Source organism: Cetorhinus maximus, chromosome 2 (genome assembly GCF_964194155.1).
Source record: "Cetorhinus maximus chromosome 2, sCetMax3.hap1.1, whole genome shotgun sequence".
Taxonomy (NCBI): Eukaryota; Metazoa; Chordata; class Chondrichthyes; order Lamniformes; family Cetorhinidae; genus Cetorhinus; species Cetorhinus maximus.
The window spans coordinates 195,656,031-195,681,682 of record NC_135880.1 but is presented as its reverse complement, the minus strand read 5'-3'; the positions used below and the strand labels follow the sequence as shown (position 1 = coordinate 195,681,682).

General features: G+C 43.5%; 1 protein-coding gene across 13 annotated transcripts in view; it reads right to left on the bottom strand.

The window, feature by feature from the left end:
- Nucleotides 1–25,652, bottom strand: part of pknox2 (pbx/knotted 1 homeobox 2) — a 452,602-nt gene that overhangs the window by 180,817 nt on the left and 246,133 nt on the right. For 12 of the 13 annotated variants that reach the window (XM_078531552.1, XM_078531535.1, XM_078531515.1 and 9 more), the window contains one exon: nt 8,830–8,920. The gene's annotated coding sequence lies outside the window, so the exon portion shown is untranslated. Of the gene's footprint in view, nt 1–8,763; nt 8,921–25,652 lie in introns of all 13 variants that reach the window. The other variant, XM_078531520.1, reaches the window with a different exon arrangement.

The following is a 25,652-nucleotide window of genomic DNA, read 5'->3' as shown; positions in this document are numbered from 1 at the left end:
CACTGCAATACTGAAGGAGCACAGCATTGTCAGAGATGCCATTTTATGGCATGAGACTTTTACCCAAGTTTTCCTGTTGAGAGGTACATCCAAATCAGAAACTGAAGAGCAGCAAGGGATCCTCAAGCAACCTGGTCAATAATTTGTCCAGGAGCAGTCACATATAAAAAAATTAGCCATGCATGCTGTTTGTGGAACATCACTGTATGTAGACAAAACTGGCTGCCACACTATTTACATAGAGGCAAGTTCCACTAACACCCCCCACCCTTCTGACTTGGTGACTGACTACTGGAGTCCTTCTTCAAGGAAATTACTAAGCTACAGTTTTTTTCTTTATTCTTTCTTTCTTGGGATGTGAACGCCGCTGGCAAGGCCAGCACTTGTTGTCCATCTCTAATTACCCTTGAACCGAATGGCTTGCTAAGCCATTGCAAAGGGCAGTTAAGAGTCAACCACATTGTCGTGGGTCTGGAATCACATGTAGGCCAGACCAGGTAAGGATAGCAGATTTCCTTCCCTAAAAGACATTAGTGAACCAGATGGGTTTTTACGACAATCGATGATAGTTTCATGGTCACCATTACTGAAACTAGCTTTATATCTCAGATTTATTACCCAAAATCAAATCTCACCAGCTGCCACGGTGGGATTTGAACCCATGTGCCCAGAGCATTAGCCTGGGCTGGGGGATTACTAGTCCAGCAACATTACCACTATACCACTGTCTCCCCGCTGCATCCATGTCATTCATTTAAATATAGTTTGTGGGATCTTTCTGTGCGACTATTGCATTGCATGACACCAGTTACTGCTATTCAATAGTAAACTATTTGTTGTGCAATATATTGGATACCCTGAGGAGGGGCAAGACGAGTTCTTTCCTTTTCTGTCAGTATTGGGAAACCCCAAGACAGGTGGAAGAGGGATTTAAAAATTTAAAAATCTAAAACGCAATTGCATCCACTTCTGATTGTACATGTGACCAATGTTTCCCAGGACTCAGCAGCTGAAAGGAGGTGAGAATGGCCAGATTCAGCAAGTTAAATGCCTTTCCAGCACTGCTTTGGGCCAGGAGGAGCAGGAGTGCTTCCCTCTCGGCCCCCAAACTAGCCAGCACCGTTGCTTGTGATTGGACCTTCCCCGCCTCTACACATTCTTCAATGCTCATTCCTCATATTCACCATGGCGCCACCCCCCCCAAAATTTCTGCCTGACATACTCCCTCCCTCCTCCCCACTGCGGCTTTGTGCTGGTGGCCTTCCGACCTGCCAGCCTCTCGATCTGGCTGGCTGCTAGCTGGGAAAGAGACCCAATAAAGTTAAATAAAGTCCCGCCGTTAAATTCTTGGGTTACCTGCATTTCTGGGTTTTCCAGCTGCTACAACGTCCCCCTCCTCCCGCCACCTCATAAATACTGAAGCTCAAGTTTCTTGTAATTTAACAAGAAGCATCTCACAGTATTTTGAAATTGTTTTTTCTTAGTTACAAGTTCCAGCCTGGCCTGTTAGGAAGTTTTCCTCATTTACAATAGAGCAAAGACATGCAAAGGTAATTAAAGATGACACCCCAATCATTTTAAGGCATTTTCTTTGATCATCCCACTGCCTTGGCCAATCCACAAATGGGGAATCTCAACCACAATCATAGAGGCTGGTGTGAGATTTGGAAATATCATATTGGCACAATAGGGTCTGCTCTTCAGAGGTTGAACTTGAGGCACATTGGTTGGAGCGAAGTAGAGGGAGTTTTATTCCGCAGTCATCTGCACTATATCTGACCTGGAAGGGTTCCACATTGATACGCTATTTCCCCCTGCACGGAGAGCATCTGCCTTGAAGAGCAGAAAATACATCCAAAAACGATCATACTGTGAATCAACATTTTAACCAAATCAACACTTAGTGGATTAATAAAAACAACAGTTGCTATGGTGAGTTGGTAATATTACCTTCACCACAGTCAGTGGTCATACTTTTTTATGACTGCAAAATAGTGTAAATACAAATATTTACTTAGTAAGGAAAGATACTCGCATCTACTTCTGAAGTTGCTGAATGGAGGAAAATAAACCCTGCGTTTATACACATTCTGTTAAACCAGCAGTTATAGCATTTTTGTGGGTGCATCTACAATTACATATTTGTGCTGAATATTATCTGCACACCAAACCAATTTACTATTAAAATCAACGAGATGTTTGCTTCGTTTCCTCCTGGTCCTAAGTGCTTCTTCTGTAATCAAATTTTGTGACTTCATGTCCCAACAGCTGCAACCAGCTGGACTTTCTCTTAGTGTTCAATCCTCATTAGTGTGGATCATCTTTCTGGGAAGAAAGGAGTCTCTGTTCAATCTATATTAGGACCCAGTGGGGCAAATATCAGTGGTGTGTGATAACTTAAATCACATAATTTGATTTATGCAAAATCTTGCAACTCATGGGTTGGAAAATCTTAAATAATTGCAATATGTTGTTTAATAGAATTCACCAGCAGTCCATGAAAGTCAAGGTAAAACGTCTCCATAAGATCACACAAAATAACAGCTTCTCTAGGACTGAATAAACTCGGGGTGTACTAGAAGGTTTGTGATTCTACTTCTGTAAGTGATTATGTTTCATGTTTCTTGCAGAAAAGGAACTACAAGTTGAGGGTATTTCAATATATTCTCATACCTTCATCTATAAGATCAAGAAGGGATGTTCCCCAACATACTCCAACAATACCATGCTCAAACCCATTGCCTTACAGTAAATTGTGTCTTTGAAGGTTGGGACTTGCAACAACACAACAGCAAGGATGCCAGTGTGAGGGGATCAAGACAACAAGATATCCTCCCCTTAACCTTTTAGAAAACAGTGTGGCAAGGCAACATGGCAGAACACGCATCTGTGCCACCTCCAGCACAGGTCTGCATGCATGCATGTCATGAGTAAGTGCTGTTATATTGCCATGCAGTTTAACAGTGTGCAAGCAGTGACACCTTTACAGTTTGTTGGACAAGACCTCACATCCTGTCAGTAGGTCAGACTAGGTGTGCAGCCGATTCACTGCTAAAAGTGGCCAAGAGAACCTTCATCTGACTTCTCTCAGTCTTCACCTGTCATTTTATAGGCATCATCTAGTCCAAGGAAATCGGAGGTAGAATGGGTACTTTGAGTCCAAAAATGGTGGCCTTTGGCCCATTTACTAGTTTACATGATACACAGCAAGTAATGATCTGATCAGGAAAGCCATTTCCCTGTATGATGGCATCTAAAAAATTTGTACGACAGGTTAAACAAGCCGTTCCACGCTGCTACTATGAAGTGATGATGCAAGTGGTATTTTCCGCTACTAAGATGCTGCAGTCAATCCAGAAAGACATTCTGCGCACCACACAATTGAGCAATCTCATGTATGAATTTTAGTGCCGATGTGATGCCAAGTACGTAGGCCATACGTCACAATGGTTGGCTGATCGAATCAAACAGCGATTAAAAACAGAAAATGCTGGAAAAACTCAGCAGGTCTGACAGCATCTGTGGAGACAGAAACATGGTTAATGTTTCGCATCTGTATGGCCTTTCTTCAGAGTATCTGCAGTATTTTGCTTGAATCAAACAGCATGTTCCTCTGACTGTCTGCTATAGGCAGAGTACAGACTGTATTCAACCACCCACACTTACAAAACCCAAAACAAAACATCTACTGTTAGATGTGATTCTGTGATTGGTCAGCACTTTCTGAACAATACAGAGTGCGCTTATAGCTACACTAACAACCAATTTAGGATAATCAGTCAAGCTCGTAACATGGCCCATTTATGCTTGCTAGAAGCGGCATACATTCATACCCAGGGACCCGTTCTCTGCAACCATAAGGAATATGTTCAAGCCTTCCATCTTCTTTGAATTACCTGGGAGCTTGGGGAGCCTATAATTCTCCATTGTTTTTCCATAGCAAGGCCTTGGCCAATAAGCACCCCTTTTCTCCTGTGGGATAAATTTGGTGTGATCGCTTGAAATTTGGCATTCTTACATTCGTCCTGACAAGTGCAAGACAAGAAGTTTTGGCAACATGTCTCACTTTTCAGCAATATTCAAGTTCTATGCCACCAAGTGCCTGTTCTTTAGAGAGGGAGCGGGAGCGAGAGTTGTGGGGGGTGGGGAAGAGAGAGACAGACAGGGAGACACAGGCGCGCATGCCCACACACACACACACACACACACACACACACACATAGCGATAAAAAGGGGAGGGGTAAGAAAGGAAACGATAAGGAGAAAGAAGCCAAGATTTCTGCTGCTGATTCTGATCCATTAGCGCCTGCACAAGTGATAAATTCAGCCTCGATTGTAATGCTACCCATAGCCGAAATGCCTACTAGGCAAGTACCTGAAGATTTACCACTGTGAAACCATACCCCAACAGAAAGTAGAGGTTAAGAGAGTAAGGGTGAAAACTTTGACAAAGGAAAAATAATAATTCATTCAGAAGCCATCCTGAATTACGGACCACAAGGCTCAGGCCATTTATACCACCTTTCTCAATATCAGTCCAAGGCCAAATCAATGATCCAATCTCAGGGTGGTTGTAGTTGCCTTTATAGACTATTTGGGTTTCCTCGTCAATGGTGGCCTACTGAGAGGGGTGGCTGCTGAGGTATGGGAAGTGCTCAACACATTCTGGAGCCTCTCCTTCAACATATATGGGAGGATCAATGCTGAATCAGCTGTGCCAGTTCAGCCTTCCATGAGCTACAGCAGCACATGTTTGACAACAAGGACCTTTGCTAGTCAACAGAAGTTCAAGTGTACCGACCAGTTATCGTCACCACACTGCAGGGAGACCTGGACTGTGTATCACCGACACATAAGAGCGCTAGAGAAATTCCATCAGCAATACCTCCGCCACATCCTCCGGATTCAATCGGAGGACCATCAAACAACCTTTGGTGCCCTTCTTGAAGCCAGGCCCAGAAGCACTCAGACAAAACTCCTGCAAAATCAATTTTGATAGACTGGACACTGTGTCCGGATGCCTGAAAACCATCTTCCCCACTAGGCCCTGTTCTCTCAACTCTCAAATTGCTAATGTTCAAGGAAGGACATAGATAACGCTTCAAAGACACTGAAGCTCTCCTTGAAGCATGATGGCGTTGACACTGGGTGGAGTTTGCTACCAATCATTCAGAATGACGACAACTTGTCCATCAAGCTGCATCACGCTTCCAGTCCAAATGCCTTAATGATGAGGCACAGCAGCAGCAAAGGAAAGAAAAGAAAGTAAATCCTGCACTCCGGATCTCACTACCTCATGGGATATCCTGTCCCATGTGCCCAAAAATATGCATGTTGAGAATCGATCTGTTCAGTCACTTGAAGACCATTGGCTGAAACTCATGACCTTGAGTAGAGACATCATCTTCGAATCGAATATAACCTCATTCACCATATTATTGCATCAGTTGGCCCTGTTCCTTACGCTTGGCTCTGGATGCACAGAACTTGTTCCTGGAAACAATTACTGGGGTTTTGTTTTGTGTGGGATTAATTCACACCTACAATAAATATATTGGTTCATTCAGAGGGCCTGGGAGCACAGCCAGGACTCTGCCTCATCTCCGCAGATTATGAGTTTCAAAGTTACAGAGCAGTCACATCACGTCAATCCGTTCACCATTCAATGCTGAACTAAGTGAGTGCACGACATCTGTAAAGCACTGTGCATCATGTTAGAGGGAGATGGCGGAATGTTAATGTTATGAGTGCATCTATCACCCACCAATCTGATGGGTCTGAATCCATGCCCTCTTCGACCTCATGGATGAGTGTTAGCAAGGAAGCAGCTTCAGTATGGACATAAAAGAACAGCCCAGAGTTTTGACAAATTGTTCTAGTCTCAACCACTCGTCTTTCTCTAATGTATCTATAGACTATGGCCAGTGCTCCTCTAAACTTTCCGCTATTGTCCTTTGTGCTAAATGTATCATGTTATATACTCCTCTCCTTACTGTGTTGCAACCAAAGTTCATCACACTGTCTCCTACTCTTTCTTTTCCAGGACCCCAAAACTGTAGAGCTCCTCACTTATCTTCTCTTCTCCCTACAATCCTCAGGGCTTGTAATACCATGTCATCTAATTACTACTTTCTAATTAACTTGGTTTTCTCGCCTAGGTTTCTTCTTTCCAATCCTAACAGTTTCTTGCCCTACAGGCCTTCCATTCTTCAATTTGAAAAAAAATTTATAGAGCTAATCTGTCACTCTATGATCAGGGTTTTCTTTTAGAACCAGTTTCACTCACTCACTCTCTCTCTCACACACAAACACACACCCTCTCTCGCTAGCGTAATGATTCACAGGTGGACTCTGATAGCTCACCTAAGTATTCATTCTTCAGGTGCGGCGCTGGACAATGACATGGTGGGCGGGGAGGGGTAAAGAGAAAGCCTAACTTCACCAATCAGCATCTCATGCATTATTTCCAAAAGGAGTCTTGGGATAGCAATCAGGACCAGGAACCCTAACTGATTGATTTGAGGGGGAATTTGAATTCAGTAGGCTGGCAATTGAGATTCAATCATAGTCATAGCACCAGGGAAAACGGGAAGAGGTGGTGGTTTCGAGAAGGGGCAAAAGTTGTCATTGAGTAGAGAGTCTGAGTCAATCCATCGGTGCTCGTTAAAAAATAGAGATTGGAGCCCAAACTGAAGTGCAAATTGTGGGACAGCAATTAGCCCAGGACAGTCAAGATTCCAAATATATTTCAACATAAACTGTGTAAGACACACTAGCTTACTCCAGAAAACACAACATACCTCATTCTGTTTTTATCAGACTTGTCAGGATCATAGACTAAATGTGAGTTCCATCTAGCCCTCTCATTGCTTCAGTTTCATTCCCACTAGATCTGCACCCCTATACTAAAGCCATTCAGCCCACTCCTCCAAGAAGGTTCCAGAATGAAACTCATTAAACCATCAGTAATGGATGACTTTTAAAAGGTTTTTTTTTAAATTATACTTTGTTTTTTTTTATATACTGCAAAGAGATTTATAATAATTGTTTATCTTAATTTATGTTTTATGCAATCATACAAAAATAATACAAGATATAACACATTGTTCAGTATTAACTGTGAGTGCACATGGTGCACCCTCCAGTATAAAGCTGGCCCAAATTCGATGTTTAGGCAAATTCACCCTTTCCAATCCAGCCAGGCTAAGCTCTGGGTATATGTTTGTGCATCCACCAGCAGCATTGTCACAAGGAGATTCTGTAACTGAGGAATGTTTTTTCTAATTGAGCTACAGAAATTTATAGACTCTCACAGGTTGCTGTAGAGTGCAGTGTGCATCGTGCTTTGTACTTATACATGCATAGGCTTGGAAGTGTGGATAATTCCTGAGCCTGGATGGTGAGATAGACCCAATATTGGGCCTCAGGTGTCATTCCCATCGAGCTGCTGAAGCACGATTGATGATCAGGTCACTGCGACAAAGCCGCCGCTGTTGAATGGAAGGGTGGTCGTTGAGAAGGAAGCAATTGCCAAGAGGGCAACAGCAGTGGCCAAGGGGGGGTGGGAGGGAACGTAGTATATTTTAGTACTACCTTGATGGTTATGGCCCTTTAAGGGCTCCCTATTAGGCCACATGTGGAGCCTGGTTTTCCTATGTGCAGCTACTTCTGGCACCTGCTCCGGCTCAAAACAACCTAACGTTACAGTGCAACCCTCAAACAGGTGTTACACCCCTTTGTTGAACATCCAAAATGGACTTATACCTGTTCAGGCATGGGGACTGCACACTGATTTTTTTGGCCTTTGTCAACATGGTGGGAAATTCCGCCTCACAATCGGTCTTAGCCTCCTGCCCACCACGAGGTGGTTTAGGAGATCATTTGACACCTGAAAGATGGTGCAGCTTAATTTCTAGGCCATTGTATCTTCTTTACAATTATACAGTTCAACCAATGCTGACTGGCACGGATAAGGTCACATGTGGAGTGCAGTCTTGCATAGGGAGATTGCAGCCTTGCTAACAAAGCTGAATATTAATACTCTTCATTAAAGAAATATTAACATAACACTGTGTAAAGCATATCACAGACAATGAATTACACTGAAGTGCAACAAGCAAATTCGTGTACACAGTAAGAACCTGCAACCAGCAATGAGATGAAGGATCAGAGAAAAAGCAATATATATTTTATTCAAATTATTCCTTTCCCTCCCTTGCCCCGTTCTTTGCTTCCCATTCATTTCTCAGAGTGAACTGTGCTATCAATAGCTCTAAGGAGAGCTGCTGGTGCATGGGGGAGAGGGACAAGGTAGTTTTAATTTTAAGGTTTGTTTTGTTCTGAGCACACAGTCCTGCATGCTAAACAGTTCTAAACACACCTGGTTTGTGAAAGTGACTCAGAGGATTAAGAGAAATCACTTGCTGAGTTGGATTTTTAAAAATGTTACCAAGGTGACTGCATTTCACAGCTGGCTGAACAGAGGATGTGGCTGATTATTTCTTCCCCCTCCTGAAGAATTTTCTTTTTATGTAATTTTCTTTCTTAGAAATTTGTACCTCATCTTCAATTGTACACCATTGACCTACTGGGAAAGCAGGCAAGTACTTGGCCTGTTCTCAAATCAGCACCACTGTGGTTGATTATCAGGAGGTTCTGGTGTGGTCGGGTGCGATCCTTCTCTTCTGTTCCCTGTCAGTTCCTCCCCACTTCACACAACATAAATCAGTTATAAAGAGGAGCAGGGCTGGAGCTGACACTCACCCCTCACTCCATAGTGGCGCAATGATAGAACCTACATTCGAGAGGTGCGTTCAATCCTTGACTCACCGATGTTTGGGAGCCCGGTATCTGCAGATTTCTTTAGAAAGTCCAGACCAATGACCAAGACGCAGTTCACAGCATCACACAACAGCAGTCCCTGTAAAATATAAATTGCCAAGTTAGACTGAAGTGCTCAGCATTTCCAAAATGATGTAAGGCAATTAACTGGCTCAACAATTCGGGTGCGACATTTGGCCTCATCACCTTCTAGTTCTGTAAGGTGAGGAAGTAATAAAAACACCAGCCGGGGTTCCCTCTCCTGCTCACAACTGCTGCTGAAAAGTACGTGTGTGTCTGAGTTCAATCTCACCAGTGGTGCCCCAGTTTTGGAGTAGCCTGGTTTAACTGAACATCTGGAATCATATGGGGAAGGGCTTCTTGAGCAAGGTTTTGCAGGCCTGCCAGCAGAACTGTAACCTTGCCCACGCTCACACTTTTCGGAGAGGCGGGGAGGAAAGAGTAGAAAATTGGGAGAGAAAAAGAGCGAAAAGCAGCTTTTCTGGTATATGTGGATCAGTGTTTAACTAGTGCACCACAGTGTCGTGTGAGTACCACACCACCATAAGTTCCAGCAATGATACTGTCATAACTTCCCTTCCTAGACTACTTAATTTGGTTTAGCTATGATTATCACCATTGGGCTTCAGGCTCCAATCTTCTTGTTCACTCTCTAAACGGGACCGGTGAAGTGGTCGCTGCTACATGTAAAACCAATATCATAGTAGATATACAATTACAAATGTGCATTGGTGACAAACATAAGATTGTTAGGGCTCAGAGTTTTATCAACACCTGGCTCTTCTCTAAGGGGAAAACAAATTGCTTCAGTCCTAAAATATTTTAATGTTCAACAGAGGATGAACATTGGTAAATGAACATATTTGCGACAGACACACACACATAGACACACACAGACACAGGCAGCATCCATTGGATAGCAATCAGGAATAGGAACACTGGCGTTCAAGCCCTTAAAGCCAAGGCCAAACGTTAGTGTTCCTGCTGATCCCCTAACTCAGTAGACACCAGGGATGTAACGTGAACTTCCTTGTTTGTAGAGCTCAACTCTAAGCAAGGCGATGCTTTCACTGACTGAGCCATAGGGGCACAATCTCAGTCCATGTGCATTACAAAGCAAGAAATGGAATATGCTACAGCAAGGGTCTGGTGTGTAAATTCTTAAATTTGCATTTATATTTCTCCATGCTCTCGCCTCTCCCAATCTCTGTAACCTCCTCCACATTTACAATCCTCTGAGTACTCTGCTTTCCTACAATTCTGGCCACTTCTGCGTCCCCACATTCCTTTCCCCCAGCATGGGGGCAATGCCATCACGATCAGCTGTCTAGGCCCTAAACTCCGGAATACCCACCCACCACGCATCTCCCTCCCCCAGCCTGCCCACCCCAAACATCTTCACATTTTCTTCCTCCTTTAACATGCTCGTTAAAACCTACTTACTCTTAGACTGAAATTTTGATAACATGTTCTACTGTCTCATTTTGCGGCTGAGTGTCAAATTTTGTTGGATAACGCTCTTAAGAAATGCCTTGGGATGCTTCACTACATTAAAGGCTCTATATCTACATTTAAAGACACTATATTTTTCCTGGGTACTGGTTTGAAGGTCAACTTATAGGTGCATATGCACAACAGGATTGCAAGACCAATGGTATAACTTCATAATAGCTCACATACACATCATCACTGAGATGCAAACACATTGGTTTGAATTGGAACTGAAAAATGAACTAAAAAGGGAGTTCCCACTACTGAAGAAGAGTCATTTTCAACATGAAATGTTAACTCTGGTTCTCTCTCCACAGATGATGCCAGGCCAGCTGAGTATTTCCAGCACTTTCATGTCTTTATTTAAAAAGGAGCTTCCATCATCCTGGAGGAAAGCATTAAATAAACAGCTATTAACCACCAATTCGAAGGTATACGGCCTATGACACACCAATGCTGAAACATAACATTTCATTTGTACAACTTCATGCAGCACTGAGGGGATGCTGAACTGTCAGAAGTGCAGTATATTGGAAGGGGCATTTAACCAAGGTGAACAGAAAACGTCCCATCGTCCTATTTGAAGAGGAGCAAGGCAGCAATCCCAATGCCCTACACAATATTTATCCCTCAGCCCTCACCACCAAAACAGGTAATCTCATTGAGTTTGTGGGCCTCTGCCATGTACAATTTTCCTGATCAGTGACAAGACTTTCAAAGTAAAGTGGCTGTAAAATGCTATAGGACATCTTAAAGATGTTATATAAATAAAAGTTAATTCTTTCTTACCCATCCTTGCCAATTGTTTTTATTACCTTTCAACTTGAGTAACATTCCAGACAACATGTTAAAAATGTAATTTTTCTGGTAGGGATAAGGAAGGAGGCTATTGGGGTAAAATGTCCTGTTGATTGTTGGTTGGGGTGAATGCAAAATCTCGCTTTGCTGTTGTCTAATTTTACAACACAGGAGGAAACCAGTTTGCCCATGGCACCTGGACTCTAAAAACGTGATCCATTTAGTTCTATTCCCCCTCTTGACTTACACCAACTCCTTTGGCTAAAATTCTCAATTGGTGAAATTTTTACCTTCCTTTCCACTAGCCCCTTGCCCCTCCCCAGGTTTCTGCACACAACTCCAGCGCAATTCATGCAGACTTAACCTAGAAATTAACTATAGGATCATATCCATGTAGGCAGACCCTACAACTAAACATGCAGCTTTGTTTTAATTTGATATTGCTGGCATTTTGATTCAGGCGAAAGAGCAAAATTACCCTTCAATATGTTCATACTTAAAGGGGAGAAAATAAAAAAGTTAAGATAAGCTCCCGAAGCTGAATGCATATGAAACATCTTTGGAAAAAAGTATTAAAAGTAAGGCTTTGGGACGACTGAAGTGGAAGATCCCACCCTTTAATGGCTTGTGTTCAGTCTGTGCTTCACTTCACATTTTTGGCTACAGCACAATGAAAGAAATAAGCTGCCTTAAAATAGTGCCTTTCACCACCACCTCAGGACATCCCAAAACACAATCATGGCTAATTGGGTAATCTTGAAAGTGTAGGCATTTTTGTTATGCAAAAGCTTCCACAAATGACGTAATAACTGGGTAACCTGTTTTTGGTGGTGATGATTGAAGAATAAATGTTGCAGAGAGGTGGGAAAACTCCACAGCTCTTCTTTGAGCAGTGCCACTGGATATTTCATGTTCTTTTGAGAGGCAGATGGTGCCCTTGGTTTCAGAAAGTATCAGAAAGACAGCACTGTCAATGGTGCAGCACTTCCTTAGTACTGCACTGAAACGTCAAGTAAGTCAAGGGTAAGAAAAGACCAAAGGGTCACTGATCCAAAACGCTAATTCTGTTTCTCTTTCCACAGATGTGGCCAGGCTTGCTGAGTATTCCCTGCATCATCTGTTTTTATTTCAGATTTCCAGCATTTAGGGTGCTTTGTTCTTGTATAAGAAAAGACTATTTTGGCCCATTGCAGCTCATTCCTCTAATGCCTTAACTCTCCCATTATATCAGCCAACTGCATTTTAAATAAACCTTTCTGCCTCCACCACCCAATTTGCCAGATTATTCGAGAAATTTTTCACTTTTTGACTGAGATATTTTTCCATATATCTGTGTTAAATTTACTTCTTAGTTTTAAATTTGCACATCGGTCCATGACACCAATCTTAGATGTTGTGCTCTTACTGTCACTGGTTCACGTTCTGAAAAAAAGCTTCATCGGTGAAACACAAGATTCAAATGGATCATTTAGGGAGAACATACCTTCAGTAGTTTAAGCAGAAATGCACTCAACAAAATCCATGGACTCTAGTGGAACTATATTAAATTAATAATGCCAGGGTTTTCGAACTCCAGGTATCATCAGCTACATGATTAACAAGAGCAACTTGTCACAACTGGTATTGTGCCTATTAATGATGCAACAATCACTGCCAACTTCAGAACACCAAAGTTCATCCTTGCTAACTGTACTGTAGAGCCTCAGCAGTGAAATTGCTTAGAAGTGGGAAAAAAAGCAAGCCAATCACATTTTTAAAAAGTTACACTTCCAGCAACCCCATGGACCATAATCCTATCTCAGGGTTCTTTGGGAGTGTGCTATGCATTCAAGTTTCACTCCCGCTGCTCTCTGATGTTATTTTCACCCCACCAATCAAGTTACAGATATTAAAACTCTGACCCATATGTTATTCTAAATATAATGAAATCATTGTTGCCATGACAAAATTACACTCTGTCAGAAGCAAAGTAACAGAATTAATTACCCAACTGTCTGATGCAACACGGAAAGCAGCACGTTCCAAAGTTATAGTCAATTATCAGCTTAACATGAAACTGACCATAGCCTTCATCAGAAGTGTCACAGACTGAGACCAATTGCTTCCTGCAGCTGAACTGGAATGAATAATTTTTTTTACACTTCTGTCAAGTTAAATAAAACACAAAGGTGCAATATCATTCATTTGAGGCAAACTGCTTTGTATGGTGTCACTGAACAATAACGACACAGTTCTTTCTAGGGTTCTGATTATAACTTTGGAAGGCCTTGCTTTCCATGTTGCATCCCTCCCTAAAGAGGCAACAACTGCCTTTAAGTAATTTAATCCATGTGCTGAGAAAAAGGAGCCTATTAGTTGTGGTCTTCACACTAATTGCTAGGCAATAATAAATAGGGTCAATACTAATATCTTCCAAAACATGATTGAACACTAGGTCCATATTGTGGCAGATTTGATATGGTGGCACACAGAGGATGCCTACCCACTGAGGGTGAATTAACATTTGTTAAGTGGACACAAAATACTAACAATTCAACACAGAGTGTAAGAGCTGGATGTATGTATACACGAGATGGCCTAATGGTACAAAAATAGACCAGATACAGAATGATCAGCTTGTGTACACATAAACATAAGATAGAATCATTTCTCATTGTTCATGTGAACTATCCTGTCAAAGTCTTTTGTTAGGATATATTGATAGATTAAAAATATCAATTTAGTTGATGGAGCTTGTCGAGAATGTAGAGATGGGTGAGTGTTTAATGAGGACACTGACTGTGGGGTTCTGAATGGAACTGGAATTTGTGAAGGGTGGAGGTGTGAAAATCGTAGATGAAAGCATTACAGAAGTTAATCTTCAAGGTGATGGAAGCGGGGATTAGGGTTTCAGCAGCTGCCAGGGTGAGTGGGAGCATAGGCCTCAAACTATGTTATAACCTTCTGCAACTCAACGGCTCTACCTGGTTGAATGGATTTCAAAACAGTGTCATTTAACTTTGGCCCATGTTGACCATTATGCACGGGTATATGTTCTCTCTTTCTCCCAAGATACCAGGTAGAAAATACATGCACCCAACTGCAACACTCATTCTTATCATTTGCAAAAGAAAAGCTGAGATCTCCTGCTCCTTCCCAGGTATTGATGTAAAAGCAGCAGGAAGATTTTCCTGAGCTCTAGTTCCTGCGAGTGCAGAATATTTCCCTATGTTTACAAGAAAAGAAAGAACTTGCCTGTCATAACCTCAGGACACCCTTCCCAAACAATGAAGTGCTTTTGAAGTGTAGTCACTGTTGAAATGTAGGAAACATAGCAGCCAATTGAGCACAGCAAGGTCCCACAAACAGCAATGTGATACATCGCATGACCTTTGCTTTTGTGATATTGATTGAGGAATATATCTTCGCCAGGATACCAGGAGGACTTCCTTGCTCTCTGAAATAGTGCCTTGGGGTATTTTACGTCTCCCCTGGAGAGGGTAGATGGGGTTTTGGCTTCGGCTTAATATATCAGCCAAAAGATGGCACTCCCAACAGTGAAGCACTAGAGCATTAGCTAGATTGTGTGCTCAAGTGTCCAGTAGAATGGACCTTGAACTCAGACCCTTCTGATTCAGAGACAAGGGTGCCTCACTGAACCAAAGCTGAAACCTTCACCAATGCATAGGAACCAGGTAAATTTGCCCTAATATTGAAAGAAAGGTTTAAATTTACATGGTGCTTTAGCACACCAGTCAAATGAACTATTGTAGTTCTGTAAGTAAGCATATCGTTATGATAACCTTTCCAGAAACTAGTCTAATTATTAAGACTTTGTAGGTTTTAATCCTATTCTGTAGTCTTGTTAATTGTGGTATTCAGAAATTCAATTGGCATATTCAGAAATTCAATTGGCTTTATAAATACATCAAAAAATCATTGTGGTGCATCAGCTAAGGATTAAAAATAACAACAGAGAAAATCTGAAAGCAAGAACCAAACTGCCATCCAGAACATGCCAAGCTTTTAATGAATGTGTATTTACACTATAATAGCTCGGAACTGGCTTTTGCCTCAAACAGCAAGTTGCTGGTTACTTTTTAAACCGTAGATCAGTGAAAGTGTCTGGGTTTTTGTCTGTTCAGGTTAGCCGGAGCAGTCATTTTCTCACTGCGATCATTTCCATATCACTACACGGTTACCCTTTTCCCCAACTCCAGGTGCTTGTCCACCCACTTCACCATCACAGGTTGGTCCTTGCTCTTTGAAATTTCTCATAAAGGCACTTTAATTCTACTTATTCCTTCCTTTCCTTCGAAACATCCCTAAGAAACCCATCGGTTCAACACCCTCTCTAGTTTCTCCTGACCCACACAATTTTTTCTAGTGTTCACTTGGAATTTTCCATCTCCACTCCTTCCCATAATCTGAGCTATCCTTCTTTCAGAAGGACTCTACTTAACTGAATGTACCACACAAAGTAGAATTGTGGCAGACAATGATCAGACATCATGTAACGAAGTAGTTTAGATATTCATTCAATCAGATTCATGCTATCCATTGATCAAGAAACAAGAGGTGGGAGATAACATGTATTGCTTAGTTATACAAATATTGAAGATGGGGGTAAAGGGCAGTTTGACTAGACGGAGAGGTTGGAGGGGTGAGGCCATTGGATGCATTCCTGGTGGTATCATCATATCTGAATTTGTAACCTCAGCTGGTTCTAATAAACTAATTTATTTTCTACATTACAACAGCAACTGCACTTCAAGAGCACTTCACTAGCTGTAAAATTTGGTTTTGGATATCCTGAGATCGTGAAAGACGCTATATAAATGCAAATCCTTTGTTCCTTTACAATGTTACCCAGCTGTTCATATTAGCAACTGCCTATAATTCATGGCAAATAAAGCTCCAGAATGATTTTATAGAAGTCTGCACTTCTCATTTTCAATCCTCCAGCAAACAGTCGCTGTTGCTCCCACAATTCTGTAAAAAGTTCATTAAAAGCAATGGCAGTACACAGGGGGTGATAGAAAGGCAGACCATCAGACCAGGACACTGGGAAGAGGAGTCATACCATAACTGCACTGCAAATTAAAGCAGTTCTGTCACATCTATGATGGTTTTGGTGTTTCTTTTATACCAGACATGCCTGAAATTAATTTGAGCAAAATATTTCAGCTGAAAGCATTGACCTTATATTGTTGCACAATGAAGCGAGAGTATTTGGATACAAGAGAATCAAGGAAATTAAAACTGTCAAATTATGTGGCTGTTATTCCTAAGGGGTTTGCAACCGCGAAAGCATTTATCTTCAAACGTGTTTCTCAACAAACCATATACTGCAAAGTTCTTATACCATTCAATGCTGCAACCTGCATCCAGCAACATCACTAACCACAGCCATCAGGGTGGGCCAGCAATCCATCCAGATTCTCCGGTTTTATCCTGAGGGGCTTCCAAGCTTGGTTGGCCATTTTGAGGGAGGCGAGGCTGTTCTAAAAATAGCCTGTGTCAGGGTCCCAAGTCTTCGATCTCTTCTCGCCTTGGTCTTTTCTGTACCTGCTCATCCCAATCAATCAATCAGTCAGCCTTTATTTAGTCAGCAGATTGTGATCATCATTTTTCTTTTTGGGAAGTCATAACTAATGATGAATGTGAATGCCCATCCTGCCATGTCAAAGAATCACACATCACGGAAGCAGCCGTTGTGTTTGTGCTAGATCTCTGAATGAGCTGCTCGATATGGTTTCACATCCCAGGTTTTTTCCCTCCATAACCTGCAAATTAGTTTTCAAGTGCGTGTCCAATTGCCTTTCAGAAGTTACTATGGAATCTGGTTCCCACACACTTTCAGGGTAGTGCAGTCCAGTTTGTAACAAGCCGGTCTCAAGAAATTTCTACTCAGTAGTGTCCCACTAATTCTTCTGTCAATTATTTTAAATCTATGATATTTGGATACTGAACCAGCTTCTCTCTGATTAATCTATCAAAACTCCTCATAATTTGAATACCTCTGTTATAATAAGAACATAATAGGAGCAGGAGTAGGCCATTCGGCCCCTCAAGCCTGCCCTGCCATTTAATAAGATCATGGCTGATCTGCCCCAAGCCTCAACTCCTCTTTCGTGCCAGCTCCTCATAACCCTCAACTCCCCGATATTTCAAAAATCTATCTACCTCCTCTATTGGGTCTCCCTTTCATCTTATGGAAAGATAGAATTATGCAGCATAGAAACAGGCCCTTCGGCTCTGCTCTAAGGAGAACAAACCCAACTTCTCCAATTTCTCCACATAATTCAAGTCTCTCATCTCTGGTACCATCCTAGTAAACATTTTCTGTACGTTCTCCAGGGCCTTGACATCCTTCCTAAAAAGTGCGGAGCCCAAAGTTGCATGTATCTGAAATGTTTTACAGGACGAGCTCTACAATAAGCACACGCTTTCCACTGGTCTCAAGATCCATATACATTCATGGACTTGTAGATGTTTACAGCACAGAAGGAGGCCATTCGGCCTATCGTGTCCATGCTATTCAACAAAGGTCTGACTACACGAATCCCATTTTCCAGCGCTTGGCCCATAGCTCTGGAGGCCAAGGCAATACAAGTGACTATCTAAATATTTAAATGTTATGAGAGTTTCTGACTCAACCACCCTTTCAGTCAGTGAGTTCTAGACTCCCAGCATCCTCTGGGTGAAAATATTTCTCCTCAACTCCCCTCTTAGCCTTCTACCTCTTACCTTAAATCTACGGCCCCTGGTTATTGACCCCTCTACTAATGGAAAAAGTGCCTTCCTATCCACCCTATCCATGCCCCTCATAATCTTATACACCTCTATCAGGTCTCCTCTCAACCTTCACTGCTCCAAGGAAAACAATGCCAGCCTTTCCAATCTTTCCTCATAGGTCAGACCCTCCAGCCCAGGCAGCATCCAGGTAACTCTCCTCTGCACCTTCTCCAGTGCAATCACATCCTTCCTATACTGTGGTGACCAGAGCTGCACACAGTACACCAGTTGTAGCCTAAGCAGCGTTTTATACAGTTCCAGCATAACCTCCCTGCTCTTGTATTCTATGCCTCGGCTAATTAAGGCAAGTATCCCATATGCCCTCTTAACCACCTTATCTACCTGCCCTGCTTTCTTCAGGAATCTGTGGATATGCGCACCAAGGTCCCTCTGATCTTCAATACTTTCCAGGATCCTACTATTCATAGTGTAATCCCTTGTCTTGTTAGCCTTCCCCAAGTGCATTACCTCACACTTTTCCAAATTGAATTCCATTTGCCACTGCTCTGCCCACCTGACCAGTCCATTGATATCCTCCTGCAGTTTACGGCTATCCTCCTCACCATCTGCCACCTTACCAATTTTCATGTCATCCACGAACTTCTTGATCATACACCCTACATTTAAGTCCAAATCATTTATGTACACCACAAACAGCAAGGGCCACAGCACCGAGCCCTGTGGCACCCCAGTGGAAACAGACTTCCAGTCACAGAAACATCCCTCTACCATCACCCTCTGCCTCCTGCCTCTCAGCCAATTTTGGATCTAACGTGCCACTTTGCCTTGGATCCCATGGGCTCTTACTTTCTTGGCCAGTCTGTTATGAGGGACTTTATCAAAAGCCTTGCTAAATTCCATGTAAACCACATCAAATGCATTACCCTCATCGACACTCCTGGTTACCTCCTCAAAAAATTTGATCAAATTTGTCAAACATAACCTTCCCTTAACAAATCCATGCTGACTATCCCCGATTAATCTGCATATCTCCAAGTGCAGATATATTCTGTCCCTCAGAATTCTTTCTAGTAAATTCCCCACAACTGAGGTTAGACTGACTGGCCTGTAATTTCCTGGTTTACCCCTACCTCTCTTTTTTAATAATGGGACAACGTTAACAGTCCTCTGGGTCCTCACCTGTGGCCAGAGAGGATTTGAAAATTACTGCCAGGGCCCCTGATATCTCTTCCCTTGCCTCCCTCAACAGCCTGGGGTACATCTCATCTGGGCCTACAGGTCTATCCACTTTTAAGGCCGCTAAACTCACGAGTACCTCCTCTCTCTGCCAATTTCCTCTAATTTTACAGTCCTCCACCCTGATGTCTATACCTATGTTGTCCTTTTCCACTGTGAAGACTGACGCAAAATATTCATTGAGGACTGTACACACATCTTCCGGGTCCACGCATAGATTACCTCTATGGTCCTTAACTGGCCCTACTCTTTCCCTAGTTATTCTCTTGCTTTTTATATATTTTTAAAAAGCCCTTTGGGTTTTCCTTTATTCTACCCACCAATGCTTTCTCATATACTCTCTTAGTTTCTTAATTTCCTTTTTAAGTTCCCCCTGTAGTATAAAACTTTTTATACTCCTTTAGGGACTCTGCCGTATTGAGCCTTCAGTATCTACTATAAGCTTCTCTTTTTTTCTTAATCCTAACCTTTATGTCCCTCGACATATTAGGGCATTCAATACAGCGCACCGGTAAAATGCCCACCGGACACTAACCCTCCTAAATCCACATGCCAACACTTGGTGCAGCACATTCCAGCACTCTCCATGCCCACATTCCATGTGTCACGACAGGAGGATCCACTTGACTACTGTCACTTATTAAGAACAGTTCCATTTATCGGTGAATTTGCAGTTATCCACTTTGTGTGTGACTCTAGGCAAGTAGTCTTATCTGGCTAGTTGACTAAGGACAGAATTTCCGGCAAGTCCAATCTTGTCCTTAACACTTTCCAGGAGAGTTCCCTAGGAAGCAATCAGGACAGGGAACCCTGGTGAATTTTCTCCCTCTTTGCAATTTCCTAGGAACGAGCATAACAGCAGTATCTGTCCATCTCAGATCAACAAATTCAGTGATTGAATCTGGGAACTAATACCCTGCACAGCTCAGCATCCAAAGAAAGGTCCTTGACTGAAATGTTAACTCGGTTTCTCTTTCCACAGATGCTGCCAGGCCTGCTGACTATTTCCAGCATTTTCTGTTTTTATTTCAGATTTCCATCATACACAGTATTTTGCTTTTGTTTCACCATCACACTGATTTTCCAACTAAGTCATATGGTAAATGGGCTTTCCTCATATGACCCAAAGCCTTATAAGTTAGGCTACTTTACTCTGTGGGTATTGGAAAAGATCACTATCTGACAGTGTGCGTAATGTAAGGTAAAATACTTCACTGGTTTTATGGCCCTTTGAGTATAATCATACAACGAAATCATAATACTTTTTAAAACAGCAAAATGTTTAGTTTTGGTTTGCAGGGTAATATACTCGCAGAATTCCAGTCTGAATTGTTCAACAACTTGCAGCAACAGTGCAACGTCTTTTAGCACAACAAAGTATTCAGCTATTTTGCAGCAGTGGCATGTGCCACTGCAGTTTGAGGGGTGACTGAAGGTACCATCATAGCAATTTAGTTTTGAGGAGGTATCTGCAGATGAGGAAAAAGGTAGTAAAAGATTTCATTAAGAGTTTAAGGGTATGCTGATTGAATGTTCTGACTGAGCAAGACAGCGGTGGATAAGGCACTGTAAGCTGAAATGAGAAAAGGTCTTAAATGCGGAGACAGTAGAGGTAGGGCAGAATGAGGAGACGGTGGGAATCTGAAGAGAAGGGCAAGGATTTTGAAGTTAATGTGATGGGGATGGATTAATGATCACATTCAAGCAATGCAGGTAGGAGCTAGATGTACACAGCAGACTAAAATAACACAAAGAAAACTGACTCTCAGGGTTCTAAAAACATAAAAACACTGAAAATCTACAGCACAGGGCCATATGGCCCACTGTGTCTGTGCCAGCCTAATCCCAACTTCCAGCTCTTGGTCCGTAGCCCTGTAGGTTACAGCACTTCATATCCAAATATATTGTAAACACCATGAGGGTTTTTGCCTCTATCACCCTTTCAGGCAGCAAGTTCCAGATACCCCCCCCCCCCACCCTCTGAGTGAAACACTCTCTTTAACTCCCCTCTAATCTCACCAATTACTTTAAATTTATGCCCTCTGTTTATTGATCTCTTTGTTGAGGAAAATAGGTCCTTCCTCTCCGATTTATCTAAGCCATTAATAATTTTATACACCTCAACTAAATCTCCCCTCAGCCTCCTCTGTACCAAAGATGATAACCCCAGCCAATCCAAAAATCTCAGTTCCTGGCAGCATCCTTGCATCTCCTCTGTACCCTCTCTAGTGCAATCTTATCCTTCCAGGAATGTGGTGACCAGAACTTTATACTGTGCGCCAGCTGTGGCTTAATTAGTGTTTATATAGTTCTAGCATAACTCAATGCCTTGGCTATGAAAGGAAAGAATCCCATGTGCCTTCTTGATCATCTCTCTGGCTGTTCTACTTTCAGGGATTTGTGGGCTTGCATGCCAAGGTCCATCTGTTCTTGTACATTTCTCAATATCCTTCCATTTATCGCATATTCCATTGCCTCCTTAGTCCTTCCAAATGCATTACCTCACACTTTATCGGACTGAATGCCATTAGCCATTTTTCTACCCACCTGGCCAGTCCATTGATATCTTTCTCCAGTCTAATGCTTTCTTCCTCGTTAGCAACCACAGGACCAATTTTTGTACCATCTGCATACTTAATCATCCACCATAGATTTAACTATATGACATTGATATATACTATGAAAAGTTAAGGGCTCCTGCAGAACCCCACTGGAAAAAGCAATCCAGTCGCAAAAACATTTGCTGATCATTACCCCTTGGCTCCTGCCACTGAGTCAATTTTGGATCTCACTTGCCATTTGCCTTACAATACCATGGGTCTTATTTTTCTGACCAAAAGCCTTACTATGATCCATGTGAGCAAGATGCTTCCAATCTAATTGTTCTCCCTTAGAACCCTCTTTGACGAACCTCAGAATCCATCTTGTTTCAGAGCACAAGAGTTTGTATTTATAGTTTTATTTAAAAAGTTTAAACTGGGCCTGAAATTCCCCAGGAAAGGGGTGTCCAAGATTGTGGCTTTGCGAATGTATCTTAAAGTTGTAGCCTCTTCCATCACAGGATGGAGCACCTCAATAGCTATGTAAAGAGCTAAAATCATAAACCATTAACAGTGATAAATATTTATGAACAGCTGCTCTCTGAATGCCTGCAAACAGGTAAATCTGCCTCCAAATCTCTTCAATCAAACGATTTTAGTCAAGAACTGTCTAGAAGTCGCATTAAATAAAACACACACAGCTTCCAATTGTTTGTTGAGCATACTTGCTAAACTTGCCAGAATTATTCCTCAAGGTTCCTATTTACGATCCATCATTCCGCAGTGGAATTGGCAACACGCTAAGGAATGGGTGGACGAGGGGGTGTGGAGCACTACAAGCAATCCAGTCTATACATTACTGTAAATTAGGCATTGGTTAATCCTCAGGTTACACACCTCTGTAAAGTCAAATTACTTAAAAATGACAGTTTCCAGATTATTCTGGATCAGCCCCACACACAGAAGCTGCTATTAAACTGCTGGAAAAAAGGGAGGTTTTCTACAAATACCCAGAACCGTCGCAATAAATAGGAATCTTACATTTATGTGTCACAACATTTAATTTGTTGGTCTAGACCCACAGTCTATGACACAAAATTCTGTCGAATTAATATAACTGATCAGAAGAAAATTTGTACTTAAATTGTCCTATTTAGGTAATCACACTCAGGGCAGAATCATCCCGGATTTGCACTAAGTGCGGTAGAAGGCGGGTGAAATGACATTTTGCCCGTTGGCCGCAATGGCGGCCTTTCATGCCGTATCGCCCCAAACCCACCGCAGGCTGGCTCCGTGGCAGGCGGATTCTCATTTACCCACCATGCCATCACTTCGCCACTTCATCATGCCGGGCGCCATATTAAGTCAGTATTTCCAGCCCAGGACTACTGCAGGGAAGGTGTCCACGAAATGCAAACAGACTGCAGCCCCCAGGTTTAATGATGCTTTTGGACGTTTGCAGTCCTGCCGCGATGTCCTCTGCCCCCGCTCTGGCCACAGGGTGGGCAATGGGGCTGGCCCCCGTCTCTTCTGCATCTGTGGCCAGTGATGCTGTGCTCCTTAAGGGATCAGGTGCTGAAGGCAGACAAAGCGCCAGATGCTTTTAAAGTTTCATGGCAGTGTCTCTATGTTATGACCCTGATCACAAGAGCGCAAGCAAGCTGCCCTCAGCCAGACAGGAGTCAGACATTCTCAGAGGCTATGAGAAGATCTATGGAGCGTTCTCACTGCATGTCGTCATCATCCTCCTGCAATCAAGCAACCATTAGGGCCTCCACTGCGTCTCCGTGACAGGAGCATTATCACAAAGGGTAAGTGTGTTGCCATAAGCCAGATTGGAGTCAAATGTTCATAGATGCAATGTGAGGCTCTATGGTGCCTCCTCACTGCAAGTTGTCATCATCCTCCACAAATTTAGCAGCTATGAGGGCGTCCCGAGCATGCCTGCCTCGTCTGGCCAGTGCGAGGGCCTCATCTCCATCATCGTCGCCTTTGAGGACCTCCTCATCCGTGTCCTCATCGGAGGAGAATTCCAGCTCCTCCATCTCTCCTCAGCCAGCTCCTCTCCCCGTTGCAGTGCCAGGTTGTAAAGGGCACAGCAGATGATGACGATGCGTGACACCCTCTGTGGACGATATTGCAGGGCTCCACCAGACTGGTCCAGGCACTGGAGCCTCATTTTCAGCATCCCGATGGTTTGCTCCACCAAGTTACGAGTTGCAGCATGAACCTCACTATACCTTCACTCTTCTGCAGCCTGAGGTCGCCGCACGGGTGTCATCAGCCACGTCCTCTGTGAGTAACCCTTGTCCCCAAGGAGCCATCTCTGTAACTTCTGTGGTCCCTGGAAGACCTCAAAGATCTGTGACCGAATGAGAAGCGCACAATCCCTGGGATCCATGCGCAGATCTGCATCCTGCATTTGTGGTGGTCGCACACCAGCAGCACATTCAGTGACTGGAATCTCTTGCAGTTGACATAGTTGACCGCGTGTCGCGACAAAGATCTGAGCAGTCAATCTCACCCTGCACCTGTGGGAAACCCGAGATCTGGGCAAATCCAATTGCTCTTGCACCTGGCTGTCCTGGACCCGGGCGAAATGCACAAAGTTATGTGCCCTCCAAAAGATGGCATCTGTGACCTCATGGGTGCATTTTTGGGTGGAGGTTTGTGATATCCCATAGGTTCGAGGAGCCCTTAAAAGGAGCCACTAGCATAGAAATTAAGCACCGCTGTCACGATCATGGGGGGCATCCACTGCCAGTGGCCATGTCCCTGTGGCGCCAAATCTTGCAGTAGCTAGCAGATGTGACCACCCAGTGCCCTAGACTTGCGCAGTCTTCGGTGACCTAGTTCTCGGTCATCTGCAGGAATGAAAAGCAGCGTCTATAGACCTGGGTCTAGCTAAGTGCCAACTGGCGACAGCTCACTGTGGCTCTTCAGCAACTAGTGCAGGAGCCCCCGCTGCCCCTTCTTCCAGAGGATGCTCCTCCTCCCTCTGCACAGCCAGTCACACCAGTCACTGATTCCTTCATTCTCTTCGCTCTCTATAAGCCACAAGGCATACAGCTAGGTCACCAGGCTCCATGATCCTGATGTACTCCTCCTGCAGGATGAAAGGCAGAGATGGATGGGCTAGCATTGTGTACTAAGAACCTGTCTTGGTTAAGTTTGAAGGCCCTTTAATGCATCCCAGAGCATGTTGGCCACCACTTGGATGGCCAGAGATTAGTGCACTGCATGGCTGCCCTAAACCCCACCCACCTCCGCCCTACTCCACCCAGCCAATTGGCAGCAGCTTTGCCCATTGGACTGCATGCTGTGCTCTTAGCTCAGGCATTCTCCTAACCCGTGCTGCTAGGCTGCACTGTTAGCTTGAACCATTGGGGAGACTGGTCCAAACTGGGATGATGACATGCAAGGGGCTGTAAGCGCCCAGCTTTAGCAAGGAGATTGTACAACGCGCCCAGTCATACAACTGTTCTGCAGTCCACCAAAATGTTCATTACTATGCTGTCTGTGCCCGAGGAGTGAAAAGCTCTGGAGCACTTGGTGGCACTTTCATGCCTCTGCGTTGCTTGAGTGGGCAGAGAAGCTTGACGCCCAACTCCAATCGTATCAATGTGGCTGCACCCGAACTGCCTCAGCTGCAGAGGAATGGTCACTTTATACAGGTTTCCTTAATGCGTGGCCACTTCCCTCACCCACCATCCCCCCCAACCCTGCAAGTGCTTGTGCACTACCTTCAACCCTCCCTACCCCACCCCACCTCCAAGTCACCTCCACCACAGGGCAGCCCTTGCCACCCCCAACCACCAACGCACCTCAACCTTGAAGTCCAACAAGCAACCCGAGCAAGCACTCCACAACATTACCGTGTACTCACTGCCGGGTTCCCCTCAAAGTACAGCCAGCCAAGTGCATGCCTTTTATATGCGGTTGTGAAATGTGTCTGCATGCAATCACACCGACGTGGGGGGTGGTGGGGGCAATGATTCCTGCAGGCTG